The sequence below is a fragment of the Chiloscyllium punctatum genome, chromosome 38 (genome assembly GCF_047496795.1).
Source record: "Chiloscyllium punctatum isolate Juve2018m chromosome 38, sChiPun1.3, whole genome shotgun sequence".
Classification (NCBI taxonomy): Eukaryota; Metazoa; Chordata; class Chondrichthyes; order Orectolobiformes; family Hemiscylliidae; genus Chiloscyllium; species Chiloscyllium punctatum.
Genome location: NC_092776.1, coordinates 59,923,055 through 59,938,575, shown reverse-complemented (window position 1 = coordinate 59,938,575; position 15,521 = coordinate 59,923,055).

The window sequence follows — 15,521 nt, the reverse complement described above, 5'->3', positions numbered from 1 at the left end:
ATCAGTTTCCATCACTCACTTTGCAAACAATGAAGGCATGTGGTGAGGCAGCCTCCAGATACACAGCTCGTAGCTGTCCCATATGGAAGGGGAGAAACCAACAGCTTTGTACTTTCATCATTACTTTTTAACCCCTGTCTGTTCCAGCACAAGCAGCTTAAATAGGGGTTAATGGATCACCTCAGGGATTGCTCAGCTGCCTCTAGGGAGTCACTTAAATGGCTCAGACAATCAAGAATTCCGTTGCCAATGTCCCACCCTGTCTGTCATTATGGCTTGAAAGTATTTAATTAGTCCTAAGTCAAATCTAGTGGGTACTAATTTCTGTTGGGTTGGCTTCACCTCTGACGCCTGACGCTACTCACTCTGCAAGCACAGTCTGGTCGATTCGGAGCTGCAGCATATGGAGAACTCAGAAATCTCAGGCGAAAAATGTAACAGAGTGAATAGTAGTGACTCATAAACCTCACAATCGTGGAGGCGTAATGATCATGAGCATACAGCCAGGATAACCACTAACCTAGAGGTTGTGGGATTGACAGCCAGATCAAAGAAAGGTCAGACAAGCACTCAGACCAAGTAGCATCTGGCAAAACGTGCAGATCCGAAATCTATGAAACCCGGCTGATGAACATAATGTTATGCTTCCTTGCACCAGACAAAAGTGGGCATCTTCCTCCCTTCCTCTTATTCTTTTGAAACTATCCAAATCAAGCATAACATTTAGTTTAAACACATTCTGAAATGTTTTATCCACTGAATCAAATGTTATGCCTGCAGATAGATATTGGGAGGCATAAAATTGTGATAGATATCATGAACACAACCAAGAAAAGTCAATCTTCTATAAATCTAATGCTTAGCAAGTTAATATTCTGCTATAATTGGTCTTTTTCATCAGAACTCAGTTTTTGGCAACTACTTGTCAGTCCTGATGCTGTAAATACAACATGCAATTCGGAAAGCTGTCTGAAAACTCTTGCGGATTATCTGTGTTATTAATGAAGCAAGCTCCCTCCACCACTTTCAGTAAAATCTTTGAAAAATCCATTCCACATCAGAAAGTGAATCTAGGAATAAGTTCTTCGGGGTTACATTCTGGAAAATGCATTGGTCAATTTGCAATTTGTTTCTTAGTTGACTGCATTCTCAGATTGATTCTAACGTTTCACATCAAGACTAATGCAAATAATATCTCTGCAAAATGGCAAGCATGAGCATACAATCAATAGGAAATAAAACAAAACAGTAAACATTATTAAATCTCAATTGTTGTCAAACATCTTACAACTCAACTCAAGCAGTTAAGAATGCAGGAATTCAGTTTTTGAAAGACATTAAGAAGTTTGTCAGATCTGAGACTGGTATGGTCACAGAAATGGGGAGTGGGTTTTGCAGCTCCCCGCAACCAGCAGTCCATCCTGGGAAATGATATCTCGGGAATGAACATTATCGTCACTACCAGAATTTTCCCCACATATCTGAGGCAGTCACAGTGTCCTGCCTCATGCAGTTTGGGTTACTATTGTGTACATAGCATCCCAAAGCCTGTTTCAGGGCCGCAAAGTGTGCTCATTCTGTCTGCTCTCAGCCAGTGGTCCAGCTAAAGAGGACGTCACATGTAGATCCCTGTTTACTTTCACAGACTGAAGGGTTCCTCCTAATGAAGGGCTCCTGCCCGAAACGTCGATTTTCCTGCTCCTCAGATGCTCCTGACCTGCTGTGCTTTTCCAGCACCACTCTCAACTCTGATCTCCTGACCTGATCTCCTGACTCTGATCTCCTGACTCTGATCTCCTGACCTGCTGTGCTTTTCCAGCACCACACTCAACTCTGATCTCCTGACCTGATCTCCTGACTCTGATCTCCTGACCTGCTGTGCTTTTCCAGCACCCACTCTAATCTTGACTGTACAAAATCAGCCTTGGGCCTGAGTCACAGTATCTCCAGATCAACCATTTTCTCTTCTAAAGGTTCATCCTTGATAAAATTCCATTGTGTAGCACCATCATTTTCAATGTGTGTTTTGGTGTCTGCACTCATACCTCTGGTGTTAACTTATACGGGCTGCTGTTTTAGGCAGTTTACTAGACTAGGTGTATGAAGTACACAGAGCAACATCAGTCAGCTGGTTGCACTAATTTCACAGATTGTGGTGGCATCATTAATGCAAACCTTTGGCTCATTCCCTCCCTTCATCTTCAACAGCTGAAAATGACTGTAGTCAAAGGAAGGACACCAGACCAGGATAATTAAAAGCAGCACACACATTCAGGTTAGTCACTGATTAATTTCTTCGGCCTGTTGTCGAGTTAGTGGATGAGTTTGGTGTTCTGTTCACTTATTTTGATTAGATTAGATTACTTACAGTGTGGAAACAGGCCCTTCGGCCCAACAAGTCCACACCGACCTGCCAAAGCGTAACCCACCCAGACCCATTCCCCTACATTTACCCCTTCACCTAACACTACAGGCAATTTAGCACGGCCAATTCACCTAACCTGCACATCTTTGGATTGTGGGAGGAAACCGGAGCATCCGGAGGAAACCCACGTAGCCTGAGGCGGGAATTGAACCCGGGTCTCTGGTACTGTGAGGCAGCAATGCTAACCACTGTGCCACTGTGCCACCCATTTTGATTTGGTAATATCGACAGGGAAAGCTATGGTGTGAGCTGAAGATCTTGGTCTCACTTCAAGGTATTTTCTCCTAGCCCTAGTTGTGGGCACTATTGTTCCCGCGACCGTCAGCCTACCAGGGTGATTGGGCAGAGATGACATAGAGAAGGACAGCTTCTTGAAGAGGGAGGAAGGTGATTGGGCGAAGGACTCTCAACATGAGAGCAAATCCAACCGGGATCTTCAGGGAGTCCCTGTCTGATCACAAACTCAGTGCAGAAACTGAGTGCGATGTCTTCCTTTTGCTGAGAAGGTGATGATTGAAATCTTCACCAGGCCTCTATCTTGGGCAAGGGGAGCAGGCTGACTGTGGTCTTCACTTCTTTGTATTAGTCTCAGTCTCTCTCTTCAACATTTTGCAGTTCGTGATTTGAAAAGATTTCACTGAGACTTTGTTTGGAAAGAATATTGCTTTTTCTCCTTTCAGAGGCAAGCAGGAAAATGGCACAAGTGAGGGCAGGTATTGTCATGTACTTCAAAAATGGGAACTCCTTGACAATGTGATATGACTGAGCACGGGCCCCCAATTCATGATAATGCCAGATAAGGATGGAGGGACTAGCTCCATTTCTTCATTCCAGTAGCCCCCCAACCTCTCCGCTGTTGGTTGCAACATATTTCACTGAAATCAAAGTCTGCTGGATTCATTTTCAAAGTCCAATATATCTATACTTTAATGGGACCTCCAGGCTTTCTGAAGTTCAAGGAAAAGCAAGTTTCTTATTTACTAAAATGTGAGGACAACTAAATCACAACACACGTTTGAACGAGTTTGAAATAAGTGGCGAGTAAAAAGATAACAGTTCAGGGTAAATATGAATCAGTCCTGGATTTGGTTGTGCAGGGGGAATGGTGGAATTGTGCAGCTGTTAATCTAGATGTTTCTGGTGCTGTAGACTCTGGGGGTTGAGCAGATGGTTTGCAGATTTTGATTCTGCAGATTCATCAACAGGAATTGTCTGGTTTCTTTTCAAATGAGGCCTTTAACAGACAGACTGTTCTTTCCCTTTTACCTGTGCACGGTTGTCCAGTAGACATTCTCACTTTCACATCTCACTCTAGCCTAACAGGACCAGAACATCAAGTCTTCCAAAATGCTCAATGATGTCATCATTAAGTCACGTGACCAGACTCTTAAACTGACAGTCCACCTGTTTATTATTCATTCACAGGTTGAGGGTGTTAATAGCCAGGCCAACACTTATTGCCTGTCCCTAATTACCCAGGGGGTATTTAAGAGTCAATCACATTGCTATGGGTCTGGAGTCACGTGGAAGCCAGAACAGGCAGCTTCCTTCCCTGAACAACATTAGTGAACCAAATGGGTTTTTCCCATGGATTCATGATCATCAGTAGACTCTTGATTCCAGAATTTTAGTGCATTGAAATTCCACCATCTGCCGAGGCAGGATTTGAACCCAGGTCCCCAGAACATCACTTGGATCTCTGGATTAACTGGACAGCAATAATACCAATAGGTCATCGACTCCCACAAATTATATAAATACATAAGATCCCTCCCTCTTTCCTGCATTAAAAACATTCACAATATTCATAATCATACATATAGTATGATAATCTGCTTGTGAGGAACTTCAGCACAGCTTGGCCAAGCAACTTAGAGGGAATACTGATAATTTGGTTAATGGAAGGGCAGATCTGGGTTTTAAATATACCTGATTGCAAGGTGTTCAGCAAAGAAACGAATAGGGAAAAAAATGGGAGTGGTAACGTTCTTGACTAAGGAGACCATTGTAGTATAGGTTCCCTATCTGAAAATGTGTTGCTGGAAAAGTGCAGCAGGTCAGGCAGCATCCAAGGAGCAGGAGAATCGACGTTTCGGGCATGAGCCCTTCTTCAGGAATGAGGAAAGTGTGCCCAGCAGGCTAAGATAAAAGATAGGGAGGAGGGACTTGGGGGAGGGGCGTTGGAAATGCGATAGGTGGAAGGAGGTTAAGGTGAGGGTGATAGGCCGGAGTGGGGGTGGGGGCGGAGAGGTCAGGAAGAAAATTGCAGGTTAGGAAGGTGGTGCTGAGTTCGAGGGTTGGGACTGAGACAAGTTGGGGGGAGGGGAAATGAGGAAACTGGAGAAATCTGAGTTCATCCCTTGTGGTTGGAGGGTTCCCAGGCGGAAGATGAGGCGCTCTTCCTCCAGCCATCGTGTTGCTATGGTCTGGCGATGGAGGAGTCCAAGGACCTGCATGTCCTTGGTGGAGTGAGAGGGGGAGTTGAAGTGTTGAGCCACGGGGTGGTTGGGTTGGTTGGTCCAGGTGTCCCAGAGGTGTTCTCTGAAACATTCCACAAGTAGGCGGCCTGTCTCTCCAGTATAGAGGAGGCCACATCGGGTGCAGCGGATGCAGTAAATGATGTGTGTGGAGGTGCAGGTGAATTTGTGGCGGATATGGAAGGATCCCCTGGGGCCTTGGAGGGAAGTAAGGGGGGAGGTGTGGGCGCAAGTTTTGCATTTCTTGCGGTTGCAGGGGAAGGTGCCGGGAGTGGAGGTTGGGTTGGTCGGGGGTGTGGACCTGACAAGGGAGTCACGGAGGGAGTGGTCTTTTCGGAACGCTGATAGGGGAAGGGAGGGAAATATATCCCTGGTGGTGGGGTCCGTTTGGAGGTGGCAGAAATGACGACGGATGATACGATATATATGGAGGTTGGTGGGGTGGTAGGTGAGGACCAGTGGGGTTCTGTCTTGGTGGCAATTGGAGAGGCGGGGCTCAAGGGCGGAGGAGTAGGAAGTGGAGGAGATGTGGTGGAGAGCATTGTCGATCACGTCTGGGGGGAAATTGCGGTCTTTGAAGAAGGAGGCCATCTGGGTTTTTCAGTATTGGAACTGGTCCTCCTGGGAGCAGATGTGGCGGAGACGAAGGAATTGGGAATCTGGAGTCCTCACTTTCTCCTGGTACAGGTTCATAGTCCCTTGAAAGCGGAGTCACAGGTAGACAGGATAGTGAAGAAGGCGTTTGGAATGCTAGCCTTTTTAGGTCAGTGCATTGAGTATAAGAGTTGGGAGATCATTTTGCGGCTGTACAGGACATGGGTTAGGCCACTTTTGGGATACTGCGTTCAATTCTGGCCTCCTTGCTATTGGAAAAAAGTTATGAAACTTGAAAGGGGAAAGAAAAGATTTACAGCAATGTTGTGAGGATTGCAGGGTTTGATCTATAGGGAGAAGTTTTACCTGGAGACTGAGGGGTGACCGTAGAGAGATATTTAAAATCATGAGGAGCATGGATAGGGTGAATAGTCAAGGTCTTGTTCCCTGGGATAGGGGAGCCCAAAACTGGAGGACACAGATTTAAGGGAGAGGGGAAAGATTTAAAAGGGACATAAGGGACAACTTTTTCATGCAGAGGATGGTGTGTGTATGGAATGAGCTGCCAGAGCAAGTAGTATAGGCTGGTACAATGACAACATTTTTTTTTAGATTACTTACAGTGTGGAAACAGGCCCTTCAGCCCAACAAGTCCACACCGCCCCGCCGAAGCGTAACCCACCCATACCCCTACATCTACATTTACCCCTTACCTAACACTATGGGCAATTTAGCATGGCCAATTCACCTGGCCTGCACATCTTTGGAGTGTGGGAGGAAACCGGAGCACCCGGAGGAAACCCACGCAGACACGGGGAGAACGTGCAAACTCCACACAGTCAGTCGCCTGAGGCGGGAATTGAACCCGGGTCTCAGGCGCTGTGAGGCAGCAGTGCTAACCACTGTGCCACCGTGCCGCCCACTTAAGAGGTGTCTGGATAGGCACATGAATAGAAAGGATTCAGAGGGATATGGGTCACATGCTGGCAAATAGGACTAGATTAAGTTAGGATTTCTGATCAGTATTGACACGTTGGACTGAAGGGTCTGTTTCAGTGCTATATGTCTCTATGAAAATGAGTCTTTGACACTGCTGGAGAAAAAGGATGTTTCAGATGGTTCAAGGACAGAATTTGAGAGAGCTGAGGAATAAGAAGTTATATTATTTGCTACCTGCAGCCAGTGGGAAGGAAAAATAGGAACACCTCTGAAATTGCAGAGATTTTCCTTCCAGGCAAATAAATTATAGAGAGGTGTAAACATCAGAGAGTAGTTACAATTGGGGGCTTTGATTATGTGTACATCAGTTAGGATAGTAGCAAAGGACCAGGAAGGAGGAACCATTACTAGGCTGTGTTCAGGAGAATTCTCCACAACAGTATGTATCCAGTCCAATAGAGAGGAGAAACAAGACTTGGTTATTGTGAATGAGGTGGACCAAGTAGATCGAGTGACAGTGGGGAAGCACTCAGGGGGAAGTGATCATTGAATCATCTGGTTTCAGGTACTGCTCAATGATATTGGCCAATCTACAGTCAGAATTTGAGAGAGCTGAGGAATAAGAAGTTATATTATTTGCAGGACAGTGGGCGGTACGGTGGCACAGTGGTTAGCACTGCTGCCTCACAGCACCAAAGACCTGGGTTCAATTCCCGCCTCAGGCAACTGTCTGTGTGGAGTTTGCACAGTCTCCCCGTGTCTGGAGGGGTTTCCTCCCGGTGCTCTGGTTTCCTCCCACAGTCCAAAAACGTGCGGTTAGGTGAATTGGCCATGCTAAATTGCCTATAGAATTAGGTGAAGGGGTAAATGTAGAGGAATGGGTCTGGGTGGGTTGCTCTTCGAAGAGTCAGTGTGGACTGGTTGGGCCGAAGGGCCTGTTTCCACACTGTAAGTAACCTAATCTAAAAAAAATTCCACTGGCAGACAGCTGACACCAATGAGGCCAGTGCAGGGCTGGGCCAGATAGACCTTAGCTAAACCCTGGCTGAACAATGAGCTCCCATCAAAGAGGAGCTCATGTGGCCACTGGCAGGGTAAAAGGGAAAATGATGACACAGAGACACTGTGCTCTGATTGGCTGGTAAGGGAGGGACGAGCCTTAGAACATAAAACATAGAACGTTACAGCTCAATGCAGGGCCTTCGGCCCTCGATGTTGCACCTGTGAAAGTAATCTGACGCCCTGTAACGTACACTGTTCCATTATTATCCATATGTAAAGTCAAAGCCCATTTAAATACCCTCAACGTCAGCAAGTACTACTGTTACAGGCAGCCATTCCACACCCCTACTATTCTCTGAGTGAAGAAATTACCTCTAATATCTGCCCTATATCTATCACCCCTCAATTTAAAGCTATGTCCCCTCGTGTTAGCCTTCACCATCTGAGGAAAAAGGCTCTCACTGTCCACCGCACCTAACCCTCTGATCATCTTATACGTCTCGATTAAGTCACCTCTCAACCTCCTTCTCTCCAAGGAAAACAGCCTCAGCTCCCTCAGCCTTTCCTCGTAAGACCGCCCTTCCATACCAGGCAGCATCCTAGTAAATCTCCTCTGAACCCTTTTCAAAGCTTCCCCATCCTTCCTATAATGTGGTGACCAGAACTGCACACAATACTCCAGGTGCAGCCTTATCAGTGCCTTGTACAGCTGAAGCATGACCTCCTGGCTCTGAAACTCAATCCCCTTACCAATAAACCCCAACACACCATATGCTTTCTTAACAACCCTATCAACCTGAGTGGCAACTTTCAGGGATTTATGCACCTGGAGACCAAGATCTCTCTGTTCATCTACACTGCCAGGATTTTTACCATTAGCCCAGTACTCTGCATTTCTGTTATTTCTACCAAAGTGAACTACCTCACACTTTTCCGCATTAAACTCCAATTGCTACTTCTCAGCCCAGCTCAGCATCTTATCTATGTCCCTCTGTAACCGTAACAGCCTTCAGCACTATCCACAGCCTTCGTGTTATCCACAAATTTACTAATCCATCCTTCTCCGCCCATATCTAGATCATTGATAAAAATGACAAACAGCAGTAGCCCTAAAACAGACCCTTGCGGCAGACCACTGGTAACTGAGCTCCTGGATGAACATTTCCCATCAACCACCGCCCTCTGTCTTCTTTCAGCTAGCCAATTTCTGATCCAAACCGCTAAATCACCTACAATCCCTAAACTCCGTATTTTGTTCAATAGCCTACCGAGTGGAACTTTATTAAACACCTTACTGAAGTCCATATACACCACATCAACCTTCATCCACCTGTTTTGTCACCTTCTGGAAGAATTCAATAAGGTTAGTGAGGCATGACCTACCCTTCACAAAACCGTGTTGACTATCCCTCATCAAATTATTCCTTTCCAGATGATTATAAATCCTATCTCTTTCCAATACCTTCCCCACAACCGAAGTAAGGCTCACTGACCTATAATTACCAAGACTGTCCCGACTCCCATTCTTAAACAAGGGGACAACATTTGCTATCCTCCAGTCTTCTGGAACTACTCCTGTCGACAATAATGACATAAAGATCAAAGCCAAAGGCTCTGCAATCTCCTCCCTGGCTTCCCAGAGAATCTAAGGATAAATCCATCCGGCCCAGGGGTCTTACATATTTTGAGATCTTCCAAAATTGCTAAAACCTACTCTTTGTCAACCTCAATCCAATCGAATCTTGTAACCCGTATCTCCGTATTCTCACTAACATTGCCCTTTTCCAATGTGAATAATGAAGAAAGGTATTTATTAAGTACTTCCCCTATGTCCTCAGATTCCATATACAACTTTCCACTGCTATGTTACTCTTGTCAATCTTTTATTCCTCATGTATCTATAGAAGGCTTCAGGGTTTTCCTTGATCCTATCCATCAACAACTTCTCATGTCCCATCCTGGCTCTTCTTAGCCCTCTCTTTGGATCATTTCTGGCTAACTTACACCTCTCCAGCCCCCTGTCTGAGCCTTCACACCTCATCCTTACATAGCAGTAACAGGATAGGTCAGAGACAGCATGGATTTATGAAGGGGAAATCATGCTTGACTAATCTTCTGGAATCTTTTGAGGATGTAACTCAGAAGATGGACAAGGGAGATCCAGTGGATGTAGTGCACCTGGACTTTCAGAAAGCCTTTGATAAAGACCCACATAGGAGGTTAGTGAGCAAAATTAGGGCGCATGGTATTGGGGGCAAACTACTGACTTGGATTTAAAATTGGTTGGCTGATAGGAAACAAAGAGTAGTGATAAACGGCTCCCTTTCGGAATGGCAGGCAGTGACCAGTGGGGTACCGCAGGGATCAGTGCTGGGACTGTAGCTTTTTACAATATATATTAATTATATAGAAGATGGTATTACTAGTAACACTAGCAAGTTTGCTGATGATACAAAGCTGGGTGGCAGGGTGAAATGTGAGGAGGATGTTAGGAGATTACAGGTTAGGTGAGTGGACAGATGCATGGCAGATGCCGTTTAATGTGGGTAAATGTATGGTTATCCACTTGGTGGCAAGAACAGGAAGGCATATTACTACCTAAATGGAGTCAAGTTAGGTAAAGGGGCAGTACAAAGAGATCTGGGTGTTCTTGTACACCAGTCAATGAAGGCAAGCATGCAGGTACAGCAGGTAGTGAAGAAAACTAATAGCATGCTGGCCTTCATAACAAGAGGGATTGAGTATAGAAGCAAAGAAGTTCTTCTGCAGCTGTACAGGGCCCTGGTGAGACCACACCTGGAGTATTGTGTGCAGTTCTGGTCTCCAAATTTGAGAAAAGACATTCTGGCTATTGAGGGAGTGCAGCGTAGGTTCACGAAGTCAATTCCTGGAATGGTGGGACTATCTTATGTTGAAAGATTGGAGCGACTGGGCTTGTATACTCTTGACTTTAGAAGACTGAGAGGGGATCTGATTGAGCCATATAAGATTATTAAAGGATTGGACACTCTGGAGGCAGGAAACATGTTTCTGCTGATGGGTGAGTCCTGAACCAGAGGACACAGCTTAAAAATAAGGGGACAGAGATGAGGAGAAACTTTTTCACCCAGAGAGTGGTGTGTGTGTGGAATGTTCTGCCCGAAGACAGTGGAGGCCAAGTCTCTGGATTAGTTTAAGAAAGAATTGAATAGAGCTCTCAAGGATAGTGGAATCAAGGGTTATGGAGATAAGGCTACTGATTGAGGATCATCAGCAATGATCATATTGAATGGTGGTGCAGGCTCGAAGGGCAGAATGGTCTACTCCTGCACCTATTGTCTATGGTCTATTGTCTATTCTTCTTCCTCTTGACAAGAGCTTCAAGGTCTTTAGTAAACCATGGCTCCCTTTCTCAACAACTGCCTCCTTGCCTGATGGGTATATACTTATCAAGGATCTGCAGTAGCTGTTCTTGAATAAGCTCCACATTTCAAGTGTGTCCATCCCTGCAGTTTCCTTCCCCATCCTATGCATCCTAAATTTTGCCCAATCGCATCATAATTGCCTTTGCCCCAGTTATACCTCTTTCCCTGCAGTATATACCTATCCCTGCCCATTGCTATTGTAAACATAATTGAATTATGGTCACTATCGCCAAAGGAATCACCTACCTCCAAACCTAACACCTGGCCGGGTTCATTCCCCGATACCAAATCCAATATGGCATCTCCCCTTGTTGGCCTGTCTACATACTGTGTCAGAAAAACCTTCTGCACACGTTGAACAAAAACTGACCCATCTAAACTACTTGAACTATAGTATTCCCAGTCAATATTAGGGATGTTAAAGTCCCCCATACTATCTACCTGTTACTTTCGCTCCTATTGAGAGTCATCTTTGCTATCCTTTCCTCTATATCCCAGGAACAATTCAGAGGCCTATAGAAAGCTCCCAACAGGATGACCCCTCCTTTTCTAACCTCAGCCCAAACTACCTCAGTAGTTGAGTCCTCAAATGTTCTCTCAGCTGCTGTAATGCTACCCTTGATTAACAATGCCACACCTCCCCCACCCCCCCCACCCACTTTTACCATCATCTCTGTTCTTGCTGAAGCATCTAAATCCCAGAATCTGCAACAATCATTCCTGTCCCTCCTCTAGCCATGTCTCTGAAATGGCCACGACATCGAAATCCCAGGCACCAACCCATGCTGCAGGTTCACCCACCTTACTCCGGGATGCTCCTGGCATTGAAGTACACATTTCAAACCAACATCCTGGTTGCCGGTGCCCTCTTGTAAACCTATCCCTGACCTCACTACCTTCAACCTCCTATACACTGGAACTACAATTCAGGTTCCCTGCTGCATTAGCTTAAACCTCCGAAGAGCATTACCAAATCTCCCCCCCCCCCCCCTCCCCCAGGATGTTGGTACCCCTCTGGTTCAGGTGAAGACCATCTTGTTTGTAGAGGTCCCACCTACCCTAGAAAGAGCTCCAGTTATCCAAGAATCCAAAACCCTCCCTCCTGCACAATCCCTGCAGCCAAGCGTTCAGCTCCATTCTCTCTCTGTTCCTCGCTTCACTATCATGTGGCACAGGCAACAAACCAGAGATAACAACTCTGTTTGTTCTAGCTCTAAGCTTCCACCCTAGCTCCCTAAATTAATGCCTTAGATCCCCACCTTTCTTCCTACTTATGTCATTGGTGCCTATGTGGACCATGACTTGGGGCTGCTCTCCATCCCCCTCAAGGATCCCGAAAACATGATCCGAGACATCACAAACCATGCCACCCGGAGGCAACAAACTTTGAGGAAGTTCTCCTTCTCTCTCCACAAGAATCTCAGTGCGTCTCTCTCTCTCTCTCACTGCAATCCCCAGGTCATACTTTTTGCTACCTTCTCACCAGCCCCCCACCCTCATTTATCTCTCCACTCTGGAGGCTCCCTGCCTCCATTCCTGATGAAGGGCTTTTTGTCTAAAATGTTGATTTTCCTGCTCCTCAGATGCTGCCTGACCTGCTGTGCTTTTCCAGCACCACTCTAATTGGAACATTCAACTGCCCTAACTTCCATTCCCACTATTCTAAATTCCCAAATAGACCGCTGAAAAAAGAAACATGAAAGAAAACACTGACCACCTTACGAACCAACGCTCAGAACTTTTTTTTAATTGAGGAGAAAGATGGGTGGGAGACACTACCTGAGTAGTGGGTACGACCTCCCTCGCACAAAACCATGTTGTCTATCACTGATAGGCCCATTGTTTTCCAAATATGCATAGATTTTATCCTTCAATACTTTCTCCAGCAACTTTCCCACCACTGATGTCAGGCTCACTGGTTTGTAGTTACCTGAAATATCCCTACTACCCTTCTTGTACAGGTGGACAACATTAGCAACTCTCCAGTCCTTCAGCACTTCACCTGTGTTTAAGGATGCTACAAGGATATCTGTGACAGCCCCAAATATACATCGATTTTTCCTCTATCCCAGTTATTTCCTCTCTCGCTCCCTCAGCAACCTCGGATAGATCCCATCCAGTCCTGGGGATTTGTCTACCTTAATATCCTTTAGCCTACCCAACACATTTTCCCTCCTTATGTCAACGTGAGTAAGCAAACTTCTATCTCTAATTCATCATGTCCCTCTCCTCACTGAACACTGATGCAAAGTAATCATTGAGAATCTCACCCATTTTCTCAGGTTCGACACACAAACTTCTTTCCTTACCCTTTAGTGGACCAACCCTTTCTCTAGTTACCCACTTCCTTCTTATAAAAGGCCTTGGGATTTCCTTAATTCTGCTCACTAAAGTTATTTCATGACTCCTTTTAGCCCGCTTTTTTTTGATTCCTCATTTAAGATTGGTCCTACTATCCCGATATTCCTCCAAAGCCTGTTCTGTTCTTAGCTGCCTGGACCTTATGTACGCTTCACTTTTCCTTTTGGCTAGTCTTACAATTTCTCCTGTCATCCACAGTTCACAAATCTTGCCTTTCCTATCCTTTTTTTTTGAAAGCAACATGCCTATCCTGCACTATCTTCAACCTATCTTTGAAAGCCTCCCACATATCAAATGTGAATATCCCTTCAAATAGCTGCTCCCAATCCACAATTCCCAACTCCTGCAGAATTTTCATACAATTGGCCTTGGTCCAGTTTAGTACCCGTCCCTTAGGACCACTCTCATCCTTGTCTACGAGTATTCTAAAAATTACAGAATTGTGGTCACTATTCCCAAAGAAATCCCCCACCTGGCTTGGCTCATTCCCCAAACACCAGGTCCAACATGGCTCCTTCCCTTGTCGGACTATTGACATACTGCTCTAAAACATTTTCCTGGATGCTCCTTACAAATTCTGTTGCATCCAGACCCCTGACACTAAGTCTATCCCAGTCGATGTTGGGAAAATTAAAATCTCCCATCACCACCACCCTGTTGCATCTCCATCTTTCTGTTTATCTATTTGTTCTTCTACCTCATGCTCACTGTAGGGAGGCCTGTAATACAGCGCCACCAATGTAACTGCACCCTTCTTATTTCTCATCTCCACCCATAATGCCTCACGACCCAAGCCCTCTATAGTGTCTTCCTTTAGCACAGCTGTGATATCATCTCTGACCAGCAATGCAACTCAACCCCTCCTTTTGGCAGTCACACCCTTTGGCTTTAATATTTCAAAATTATCCAACGGTCAAGGACAAGAGGGTGTGACAACCAGTAAGGCAGTAGAGGGACCCTGAACATAGCTCCTGAGCTTGCTAACATGGGGTATGAAATACTTGCTGCCTGAATGGATGAGGAAAGAGTCGATAGGGAGTATGGTAAAGCTGACCACCACTCCATAAAGCAGGGGGAGCACAAAGAAAAGTGGTAGTGGGAGGGGATTCTGTAACTAGAGGGATCAATAGCATTCTTTGTGAGCAGGATTGAGTGTCCCACATGGTGTGTTACCTGCCTGATGCCAAGGTGAGCGATATCTTGGGAGGGGAAGGATTCAATTGTTGTGGTCCATGTTAGGACACAGGCAAGAATCCCTGTTTAGGGAATATCAGGAATTAGAAATAAAATGAAAGAATAGGACCTCAAGGGTCATGATCTCTGGATTATTACCTGAGCCACATGCAAATTGCGAAGAGATTAGAAGATTAAGGAAGTGAACACGTTGCTAAAGGAGGATTGTGGAAAAGAGAGGTTCCATATCATACGGCACTGGCATCATTATTGGGACAGAAAGGGACTGGATGGGCAGACTCTCCTCTTCCTCGGAAGCTGCCTGACCGGCTGTACTTCTCCAACACCATGCTTTCAACTCTGATCTCTAGCATCTGCAATCCTCACTTTCTCCTCCACCTGATCCAATCTGGTAAATATGGACAGTGTACAAAACAAGGTGATTGAGCTTGTAGCAGAGATTAAAAGTGGAAGATATGATGTTGTGGGTATCACAGAGACGTGGCTGCAAAGGGATCAGGGCTTGGAACTAAATATCCAAGGATACGCATCCCACCAAAGGACAGGCAGAGGGGGCAGGATGGCCTTGTTGGTAAAAAAATTAAATTAAAGGTGATATAGAGTTGGAAGGTGTACAATCTGTGTAGGGAGAGTTGAGGAACAGCAAAGAAAAAATGACCCTGTTGGGAGTTGTGTACTGTCCTAGAAATAGTCAAACTGTGGGCAAGAAAATAAATCAGGAAATAGAAAAGGCATGTAAGAAAGGCATTTTAACAATAATCAATTGAGACTTTAATATGCAGAGAGACTGGGAAAATCAGGTGGACAGTGGATCCCAAGAAAAGTGGTCTGTCTACATGATGGTTTTTCTGGAGCAACTTGTGGTAGAGCCCATCAGGGAAAAGGCATTTCTGGATTTAATGATGAGAAACGAGGCAGAGTTGACTAGCAACTTTAAGGTGAAGGAACCCCGAGGGGGAATTCACCCTTCAGTTTGAGAGGGAGAAGCTGAAATCAGATGTAACGGTGTTACAATTGAGTAAAGGTAACTACAAAGAGACGAGGGAGGATTAGATTACTTACAGTGTGGAAACAGACCCTTCGGCCCAACAAGTCCACACCGAACGGCCGAAGCGCAACCCACCC